Below are 11,403 nucleotides of genomic sequence, written 5' to 3' on the forward strand. Positions count from 1 at the left end.
ATCAAAACCTCGGTCTGCCCGTGGTTGTCCTAAAGGTATAAATACGATTCAGGGAAAACTTGCTTTTTCTCCAGAAAGGTTTTTTTTTTTTTTTTTTTTTTTTTTTTTTTTTTTTTTTTTTTTCTGCTGCAGCAGTGTCTTTGAAAGCCCAAAGGCTGCTTCCCGCTGTTGTTACAGGCTGCAGCTTTTATGAGTTATATGCACTCCTGAGGTCAAGAAGCCATGCAGGAGATTAAAGGAAAAAAAGGGTTCTCCGCAGCCCGGCTGCTGGCTGCCAGGGTGTATGGGGGTGAAAGGGGCAGGCACTGAGGTGCTACTACCAGGGTTAGGCGCATAGATCTGGGAAAGACTCATTATTTAATACATCCTCTTAAAGAAAAGATGAAGGTGTGGGGTGAGTGCCAACAATATCACACCCCGAGGGGTCAGGGGCACCACACCACCCACACCTTGCTTACAACATGCTCTGGCTTCAAACCAAGCAGCTATGGGGAAAGCACGTCAGCCACCCTGAAAAATGCTGAAGAGATGTCCATGAAGGAAGACAACAACACCAGTGCTGGTGTGGAGTTTGGGAGTTGGAAATGTTTGTCTCTAGGGTTTATTAAGGGCATCCTTATAATCCTAGAGCATTTCACCCTTCCTCAGTGAGGATGTGAAGGGTGCATCAGCACAGCCATGGTAGGGAAGGTCAGTGATGAATTTGTGGCTGCATGAGCAAATTAGGATCAAGCTTCATCAATGCTTGGCTGATGATTCAATACGCGATGTTCTTTCTTGGTTCTTAAATACTGTCTCGGTCAAGCCCCTGTGCTAAGCTGCTATGATTCCTGGCTGAGCTTCAAACAGAGCTTTCCAAAAAAGTCTCTAATCCCAGGTTTCATACAGGTCACACATACTGTATAATGTGTTTGCAGAAGTTCCTGAATTGTGAATACTTTAAAAATGTATTTTAAATAAAATAGGACTTTAAAATTATCTCAGTTATACCTGTTTTCAATATCTTTTATATTTCACTTCACCAGGACTTTATAAAAAATCCTGACAACTGCTGTGTAGATGATTTACAGCAATACACCCTGCAGTAACTGCTGTGTTCCTGGGGTTACAGTCTCTTACAATTTTTTGATTGGCTCTTTATTGCTTCTGTGTGATTATTTCTTCTGTACAAGAGGATAACTGAGTAAGATATAACCATATGAATGTTCCTCTGATTACTTGTGATGGCTGAAATACACTAGGGAGGATTTCTTGGCATTAGGAAACTCTCCAACAACATGCACCAGAAGTGAAGACCAGAAAATTTAGATCTCTAAGAAATGAGCGGCCAAGGTGATTAATAACACCTATAGATTCAAACGGCTGGGAAATAGCAGGGATGTAAAGATAAAGCCACCCAGATACCAGATTAAGTGCCAACTTGGGAACCTGCCTGGAGACTTGGAAATTCAGCATCAGAGGCAGCTGGTGGAGGCATATGCAAGGGCTATAGGACCAGGAGTAGACACACACTCTGGTTGTACAGTATCAGATGGCAACTGCACCATGAACCCACAGAACATAAACAGAACCAACACAATAGATCAACTTTTTCCCAGCCTCTCAGATACAGCGCAACTTCATTATTGTGATAATAGTGTATTCCTTGAATTTTACCTCATTCCTTTCCAGAGTTGTTTATGAACACCATTTTTTATTTTCTTCATCATTCATACTTGCTGATTCACTTTTTTCAGCAAATATTCAGAACCTACTCCCATATACTCATGAAAGTCAAGTCATACCTTACTTGTTTGTTTTCTCTTTGATTATCCTTATAAGAAAATATCTGGGCTGAGAATTTCCAAATGAAAAAAAAAAAAAAAAATCCATCCTGGCAAAACAAATGCAAACCAGGGCTTTCTTAGAATAGCAACATGTGCCTCCTTCCTTCCTTCCTTCCTTCCTTCCTTCCTTCCTTCCTTCCTTCCTTCCTTCCTCCCTCCCTCCCTCCCTCCCTCCCTCCCTCCCTCTCATTCTTGTTCTCTCTCTTTCTCTCCCCCCTCATTCTTTCTCTTCTTTTTTCGCCAGCAAGAGTTGACCAAAGCAAATAAGCACACTTTTCTATTATCCGCACAAGCTTTCAGTCAAATCACTTGTAGCATATGTTGCAATGTAACACGAGTTGAAGCAGCAGAATCTTTCCCTTAAGCGATTATTTATACCAAATAGCTTCCTGATTAAAAAGTTTACCATGGCTTTGTATTTTTATAGTTTTCTTAATTAGTTCAGCTGTTAAACTTAACAATGTGCTGTCAAGATCAGTTGGAAGATTTAAGCCTTGATTTAGACACACCTTGGCCTCTGGCTATACAAATATGTCTCCAGTATCAGCAAATAAAACAGCAGTGGCTTCAGTGAGTTTCCAGAGTGCTGAAAAAGAGAACACCCAGAACAGAATTGTCAGAATTTCAGAAATGTCTGAAACATCAATTAAAGTCTCCCTTTGGGGGCAGCCCGTGAGAAATGATTGTTGTTACAAACAACTGGCTTTTGAGCTCCAGCAATGGGGTACTCGGCATGAGCTAAGAAGAGAAACTGCTGCAAAACAAAAGTAACAGGCAAGAGTCCTGATGCCTCGTTTCTGCACAAATGCTGAGAGCTTGTTTCCAAACTGGACTGCTCCTTCCCTTTTTCTGTACGATGTTTGCCATGGGCACATGAAAACCACTAAACAAGCTAGCTGCCATCATGTATAAACCTCCTGTGCTTTTCCCCACTTAACAATAGGTAACTGTTAGACTGGCTTTACAGCTCCACAAGTGATGTGCTGAGAGGAAAGCTTTGCCAGCCACTGTAGCTTACAGGTTTTATTGCTGGTGGCAAGATTTATTTGCTCAGATATGTCCTTGATATTATGTTTGCCAAAAGGCAAGTAATCAGAGCAATGAGTTCTGGCATCTCTGTTATTCAAAGGAATGTCAATTAATACAGATAGTCATAGGCTGATCATTATCGCTGTTATTAATTATTGTTCTGTATCCTTTCTAAATCTCCTTGGACATTTCCAAGCACGCTCTACTCTTGTGGCTGTTAACCAACATTGGGACAGAAGCTGGGGATGTCACAAGGGACTTTTGGTCCCAGCATCTGGCTCTCTCCAGGTTATGACGCTCATCTCCTCCATCCACCTTGAGGAGCACTGGGCTGACTGCGTGCCTTCCGTGTACTCACATTGCGCTTAGAGCTGTGTGCTGACACATGATTATGATCAAATCTCATGCTTGTGTTGGCAAGTTTCAATGGCTGGGAAGCTCTCCCTGGTGTTCAGTTGCCTGGATGTCCTGTGTGTGCTTATAGGTCACTTTTCTTTGCAGAGTGGAGCAGCACCCAGTGTGTGTGCTATGTAAAATATGACTTGCCTTGTTCTCTACAGTGAAACAGCTGGGCAGGTAGGAGTAGACTCTTGCAGCAGAAAACCTGCTCATGCAAACATCTGTGGGTGAAGAACTTCACGCCAGTGGAGAACTGAGCCCAACAATAAAAATAATATTAAATCCTGGTGAGAGAAAGTCTTTCTCTTTATTCTGCTTTAAGGCCATTAAACAGTTCCACTCCTTTTCTCCCCAGTTGTCCCTATGATTTTCAAATGCTTCTGGGTAGGCTAATAGGTATATTATTTGTACTCTTTAGATGAAAGATGCTATAAAGTGTATACAACTATTTTGTCAGATCAGATTGACCATTAAACTGTGCTTCTCTTGAAGCCTATTAAGTTACCTCAATTTAGCGTGCACAGTAAATCATGAAAAACAGAAATTACACAGTAATTATGCATCCTGTGAAAAATGTGAGTGGAAAATCACGCCTTTGATTATAAAAGATGAAATGTAAACTGCATACAGTCCGGTGAAGCCTGGCTCATTTATATTGCCTCGCATCCTGGTATGTTGCTTATGAAGTAGCAACATATGGAGCTGAGTGCTGACAGAGATGACAAACTGCATTTCCAGAAGCAGCACAGGCTGCCTTTATGGCATTAATCAACAAACCGAAAGGCCTGAAATGAAGGGGAAATAAATTAGAAAAAAACAACAAAGAGGACTTGGGAGATTAAAAGCAAGGAGGCTCCTCTGGATGTGGCTCAAAACCTGAAGAAAGGCAGGCCAACACCTCTGCATGGCATCAGGAGGAAGTCTGTGTGCTGTAGGCATCTTGTTCTTGTGTGCTGAGCTCTTCAAGGCTCTGAAGTCCTTAGCTAAATCTGTGAGAGACAGTAAAGGAAAAAATAAGAAGATATATATGTAAAGCATAATTTGTTTTGCTCAAAACTACCCCTAAGCAGGTGATAGTAAAAAAATTAGCTTAATATTTTCAGTTGCAGAATGGCAGGCTTTAATAAGCAAGTCACCAAAGTCAGACAAACTGAGTAACTTGGCGACGTTAATGAGCCTTTAAATCAAAAGTGCACCAGCTACCTGCAGCCGAATTCCTCTTCAAAAAAAGTTGCAGAGCATGCCAGATGAGGCTCCAGGCCTAACCAGGAAAATAATTATGTTAGAAAACTGTACGGAGAAGGAGCATAGCTTAGGAGGAATGGAAAAACAAGAGAGTAATCAGAAAAGGTCCTGTGTGTGAGATGCCATTAAGTAAGGGAACAAAATAAGAATTTAAAAAGTCAGTTTTTTTGGAAAGCATTTGCAGAGGATTTTAATACAAATAGCAAAGGCTTGTTTAGGCAGGTAACTATCAAAAGAAAAAAATCTGGATTATCATGCAGAAAAGATATTTTAGAGGTAGGAGTTAATCCATATAAGGCCCAAAATTAATGGAAGTTCTGCTCCATTTTTTTTTTTTCCAGAGATCCTAAGACAACAAGTTCTGGATGGAACTGCTTCATGGATGTACATTTTATAAAACAATTTACATCTGAGAAAGACAGAGAAACTGACTCCATGAAATGACATCTGACACCAATCATTTCTAAGAAATGCATCAAATTACAGGCGGACAAGGCAGATGGGAATATAGCAAGTAATGAAGAACTAGGAAAGGGCAAGAAGTAGTGAACTTAACAGAGAGGCTATACAAGAACAATTTTACTCTGACAATTTGACTCCTTACATAACCTGAAATCTCAAATATTCACAATTTTTATTGATGTCCAGGTACAAAGCAATTGTGGAGTCCAACAGCACTCTCTTGTGCACAGCAGAAGTCCTCTACTGGAACGGAGCACGCATTACAAATCCAGCTTAGAGTACGAATACAAAAAAAGCTTTGTGGGGATGATAAGATCCTTTGAGTGAGCTTGCTGGTAGTGTGGCTGAACAAAATACAAATGCTGCACTAGGCTTAGTAAAAATGATAAAACTAGCACTGCTTCCTGCCAGTACAAACACACAAAAAATTTAAGCTGTTCTTTCTCACACTTGTTGTAACTGTATGGGAAGATGGAAGTCAACAGAGTCATGGAGTGAGATATTACTCATCGTGGCCATTGTAAATGATTTCCCCAGAGGCTGTAATTTCTTTAAGAAACTTGTTCATTCTAACTCATTTTGCACACTAATCATGCCCATAATTTATTCTGCAGATATCTGCACTTCTGTGGTTTGCATTTGGTCCTGACTAACAGTCCTCTGGGGTGGCATGTCTCACTGCGTGTCCCTCTGGGGACCTGCTGCCTGCCCACGCCTCAGCACTTCTTAGGGCTGTGCTTGGGGATATCATCTTCTCCAAGAGGGAAATCTGACAGAGGCAAGATGCTGCAGTCTGGATTTTGGATTTTGCATTGAAGGATCGGTTATCCCAAACATGTCTCTCCAGGATGAATGCTTATGTATCTTTTACATATTTTTCAGGAAGCCAGTGGAGAACAGATGATTCATGAAGGAACTGGTTGAGCAGAACAGAGGCTTTTGGGAACCTATTCTTTCATTTGAGATGAGGCCAACATTGAGTCATTTCAACTTAAGTTCCTGAAGTGTGGATAGTGAACAGGCAGCTGTCTGTCCTTCCCGGCATCGTGTTGCAGTTGCGCTTGTTGCCTGCTGGGCATGACTGCATTTAAAATGGTGGAGCAATCTTTCCCTCAAATCCACAATGTGACCCAATGCTACAGCAGGGTGTCCAGTGTGCTCTGGGCATGCCTTACAGCACAGGAACACTTACTGAGCTTCAGCAGAAAAATAGATGCTGGGAAGCCAGGAGCTTTGCACCCTCATACCAGCCCCAGAAACCTCCTTGGTCACACAGGGAGATGCTCCGAGAGCAGAGGGTTTTCAGCTTGCAGTTGTACATTTAGGTGCCAAATTCCACCTAAACAGTTCTTTAGGTAACTTAATCGTTTATTGATTTTAGTCTTCTGCGTTCCTCTGCCTTACTTCACTGCAAAGCATTGTTGTCCTGAGGCTGGAAGGCTTTTAGAGAGGAGTACCAGTTGTCTTCGTTTTGCAGAGAGAACGATACAGCAGGGCCTTGAGATGGTTCCACAACTTTTTGGTATGAACTAATCCAGCAAGATCAGGTCAGAACCACTGATGGATTTCATTTGCGCAGTATGAGTATAAAATGTTATCAAATCAGGACATGACAAATGATGCGGAGGATTACTTTGCAAACAGTGGCTTGTGAACAATGCAAAAATGCCCTTCAATTGCTCTGTTCATTATTTTCTGTTGGACTATTTGATAGTTGAGGAATTTTGCTTAAGAACCTCCCACCCAAGCAGGAAACACAAAAAAGAGAAACAGGTAAGAGTGAGCATTCAGGACAGACCTGTGTCAGGAGACAGGCTTGCTTAAGAGAATTAAAATCACAGTTTGCTCAATGTAACCAGACAGTGAGTATGCAGTCCTTGGCTATTTATAACTCACAAATAAGGCAAGCAGACAGCTAATATAGCCAGGGGCCAGCAGTAACAGAGCAATGAAGTTTTATTAGCAAGCCTAGGTGGACATGTCATTTGATATATCCATGTGTGAAAGTATTTGTATCATCTATATGTTGGAAAAGGTCACAGAAGCTTTAAATACGAAATTAAATAAAATTAAACCTTACTGAAGATAGCAGTATCCCTCAGGCACCTGGAGTCTGTCAGTGGCTTAAACAATAGTTGTAGAGAGAAGTGGACTAATCTTTGGGGACTTCAGTCTACGTGAAAAAAACAAAAAGGAAGAAGAAAAAAAGAAAACTAACAAAGCCATCTTTGCAATAGTTAGTAAAAGAAACATTGTTTAGAAACAGAAGGCAATTATCAAGCAATGGAGAATAATAGCTACCTAATTATAAACTTCTGCTTGTAGACTCTTTGGCATATGAATTGAAAACAATTCAGTTCAATTAAAATGTTACAATTAAAATAATTAAATTGGATCATGATATCTCAGTTCCATTGACCTGTTGATGCCATCAGTTGGTTAATTAGCCAGTGTGACTCATATAAGCTCCGGTAGAGGTGTTAGCTGGTTTAATATACCTGCATAGATATCTTGGAGAGATAGCTTTGTGTTGTAAAAAGGAAATAAAATAATAAGATTTGCATTGTAACATTTCAGGTATTTCAGTTTACTCCTTTCTTGGAGTGCTTGGGAATATTTGCCATGATGCGCCATGGTCTGCTTGTTTGCTGAAGCCCCAGAGAGGCTGTGACAATCCCTGGGTGGGCTGCTCCAGAGCTTGTGCCATCCCTGGGGGAAAGCTGCCCTACGCAGGGGATCTGTGGGTCCCACAAGGGCCCCAGCAACATTAGCACACTCATCTTGAATTTTCTAAATGGAAAATATCAATCCTTTTTCTATTTTGGCATGTTTGCTTTCAGCTAATTGCTTTTATTTTTTATATCTTTTTTTTTTTAATAAAAAATAGTTTCTGAAGGAACACCGTGGTTTTTGTATCTTTCTTTTTATATTTTCATTAAAAATTTACTTGAAAAGAAGGTTTAAACAGTGGCATTTATGTATTTATTTATTTAAAGAAAGGAAATCACAGTGTCTTCCGTTAAATGCTTACAGCCTAAGATTTTCCAGAAATACAAAACAAGGGGAAAAAGAGAGAGATGTAGTAACTTAGCGTTTTCTTCAAATGCTCAGCAGCAACCACAATCATGATTCATATAATTCTGCCTGTGCTATGACTGTGAGCCTGTAGCCAAAGGGACTGTCTGGGATGGACCTTGTGGACATCCTTAAAGGTAGCGATTGTTTCAGATATTTCTTATTGCTTACTCATCCCAGTGCCCAGTCCTATTCCTCAGATTGATCTAGTTGTAAAAAGTTAGGTAATAAAACATCTTTGGTTTATAATGGTTATTAGCACCAGCTGAGCCTGCCTCTTCATTATATTGCATTCAGGCAGTTTGTTAGCTTCTATATACTGTATACTCCATAAAGAATTTACTCTTCCACAGGAAAGACATTTATTCATCATTCTTTTAAATACAAGACAAGTTATGACCCCCCATAAATTTTTCCTGATTTTTAAGATCTCTAATACTCTTTACTACAATTTACTTTATTTTTCTTTGTAGGCATCAGTGAAAAGACACAGGTTCCTCAACAACCAAGTGAATATTAACCAATTTGTTACATTATTTTAAAATAACTTGAATGACCTAAATGTTCTGTATGTAAATTTGTACTCAAGTTGCAAAGAGATCTTGATGGGGTTCAGTCAATTAATAGCATTTTATTTCCTCACCAGTAATGTTCAAATGTCCTCCACCTCTACATGGGGAAGAGAGAAGACAAGAAGTATGGAAATGTGATGCTATCAAGCATGTCACCATAATGGGCTGCTTTGCTGTGTGAATTTTGTGTTTGAATGTACTGAAATTGGGTAGACATAGTACAGGGTAATCATGAATCATCCTGGACTCCCTCACACCATCCCCTAACTGCACCTAACATGTGTCCTTAGGAGAAGTCCCAATTTACAGTTGGTAATGTTTGAAATTTGAACTAAAGCAGCTTAAGTGAAGATAATAAACCACAGTGTGGGGGGAATGTCACGGCAGCCTGTTACGTTGTTCAACCAAAATCCAAGAAGGTGAAGAAGCTGAGAAGGAGAGCAGAATGACATTGATTCCTCTGGTATGGAGAAGTTAAACAGTTACAAACAAGTCATTGCAACATGATGGATCGTAGAAAAGCTACAAAAGAAAGTGTTCCATGTCTCAATATAAATTCACATTTCTTGTATTTTCAAAAGCAAGTCAATGATTTGCTTCTCATTACTGTATTTATGTTTTTGTATCAGTGTCTGCTCACCACTGCCCTTTTACAGCCCCTGATCTCAAAAGCTTATAGCTTTGTCATATATTAAGAATCTGGATTTGTAGTTTCCATGACAAAAGTCAGTTTTACAAGGAAATTACTACCTTTCAGAAAGAATCTTAAGGTAAAAAAAAAAAAAGGTCAACAAAACTTCACCTTGCTCAGTGTTTTCTTTTTCCCATTCATTTTTAATCTTTTCATCTATGCCCCTTTTTGATTTTTATCTTGCTGTTGGGAAGGACATTAGCAGGGCTGAGCTCTGATAAAATCAGAAGTGAGTGTTTGTGTGAGCATATCTTCCACTTCAAATATAGGACAGCAAGAATCCAACCTGATATACCTACAGACAATGCTAAAAGAAGCAGCAGAAAACATCAGTATGGAAGGCACAGATTTTATGTTGCTTTCATTTCCCCTTGTTCTGTAAAGGAACAATCCTTAATACAGACTACTACCAAGAGTGACCAAGCTTGTGGCACCAGATGTTTTCTTATGGACCTCTTCTCACACTCTTCTACAGCAACATGGAGTGAAACTACTTTCATTGGGGAATATTAGGGAAAATATGATGATTATAAAATTGGCACAACATTAATTTCAGCCATAGAAGCATAACCTTTCCCTGTGCTTTTCTTACAGAAGAACCTAAAAGAGTACAAAGCCCAGTGAAGAATAAGGCAATTTTTATTTATACTGCAGCTTTTGATCTGAGATTTGTCAGGAAGTGTCCCAGGCTTTTTCACATTTTTAATTCCTCCTAGGAAAAATGTTTTCTAAAAGTCCATTTGATTAACAAAATAGCTTTTTATTTAACTGATGCAGCTTAACAACTTAATTGGGAGAGTTTCCTGTCTTTTGATGAAAACAAATAAATAAATAAATAAAGCAGCTTTACCATCTGGAAACAAAGCATTTCAGCCTGCATAGATTTTGCAATACTTCCAAATATATGAAGATGCTAGTCTTGAAATGTAGACAACAATGCAGACAGTGAATATTAAATAATTTGGATAAAAGAATATACTGAATATCATGCAACAAGTAGTACTTTGATGGAATAAAACATTATTTTAACATTTCATTAACCATTTGAAAAATATATCTTCTTGGTTACTTTTGCTAACTCAGCAGCCATCTCTTTCTCTAATTAGAGTCAATCTTGCTTGTCAATTTTCTTCTTAAAAGCAGGACTAAAACCAGGACACATTCTTAAAGTCACAACAATCTTCTGAGTTGTTCCATTTTCAGTTTCTTTAGAGTAATGAAATTCCTTCAAATTTATTCAGTGTCTTTCTTTTTTGGAAGAACTAATGCAATCCTACTGGAAAATATTTACTCCCTTGGCTAAGGACAGTGTTGATACCTTCCTTAGTTTACATTGCTATTTTGTCAATGGCCAACCATAATGTTTCCAACATATAAGGAGTGGTTGCTATACACTATGCTGCATAAACAGACATGAAAATAAACCCATTCATTCAGAGGGAAAAGAAGAGGTGGGGCTGAAGAAGGTTTCCAGCACTCTCAGCCAAATATTCTTCTTCTTAAACCAAAAAAGTCCCCCCCCCCCCCCCGCCATACCCTCCCTTCCCCTTCCCACTCCTCAGATAAGCAGTCTCCCTGTGCATCGCCCACCAGTACTTGTCAAAATAAATCGTATATTATGGATTCAGGAGAAGAGAATAACCAAGCAATAACAAACAGCTCAGGCTAATTTTAACTCTGTTAAACAGAATTAATTAATCTACCTCAGAAAAATACAAGTCATCAGCTTACTTTATTTTTTTTTCAAAGCTTTTTATAATTTTGTAAGAGGAAAAATTCCAGAAGAGCAATCCACTGCAGCAGATGCAACTGCCTAAAACGTAAAGAAAACAATTTATTTCTATGTGTCTTTGACATTTTTCTTGGGTGAGAAAGATAGATATTTAAGCTTCACAACACAAATATCAAAGCTATGCAGGATCTACATATTTCTGTGCTAGACTCATCATGTGTTTCACTCTGTGAGATGAAGCAGAAGAACCAGGACAGTCTTTTTGGCCCATCCTTTATGTACCCTGGATAATTTTTTCAAGAACGATAGTTTGTCTGCTTTTAAGGCTAAAAATTCCCCTGCACGTACTGTCAAGAGATTTTTGCTGCTTTG

The 11,403-nt window shown here is 39.2% G+C and overlaps 1 long non-coding RNA gene across 2 annotated transcripts; it reads right to left on the minus strand.

The window, feature by feature from the left end:
• Window positions 1-3,542: 3,542 nt before the first annotated feature.
• Window positions 3,543-11,130, minus strand: LOC121073512. Of its 2 annotated transcripts, XR_005821763.1 has the most exons (4): window positions 11,031-11,130; window positions 7,042-7,134; window positions 4,458-4,515; window positions 3,543-4,243 (listed from the first exon to the last, which is right to left on the minus strand). It is a non-coding gene; the product is annotated as an uncharacterized LOC121073512 (long non-coding RNA). The 2 variants fall into 2 exon arrangements; XR_005821764.1 differs by lacking the exon at window positions 4,458-4,515.
• Between the last annotated feature and the right edge of the window lie 273 nt (window positions 11,131-11,403).

The sequence above is a fragment of the Cygnus olor genome, chromosome 7 (assembly GCF_009769625.2).
Source record: "Cygnus olor isolate bCygOlo1 chromosome 7, bCygOlo1.pri.v2, whole genome shotgun sequence".
NCBI lineage: Eukaryota > Metazoa > Chordata > Aves > Anseriformes > Anatidae > Cygnus > Cygnus olor.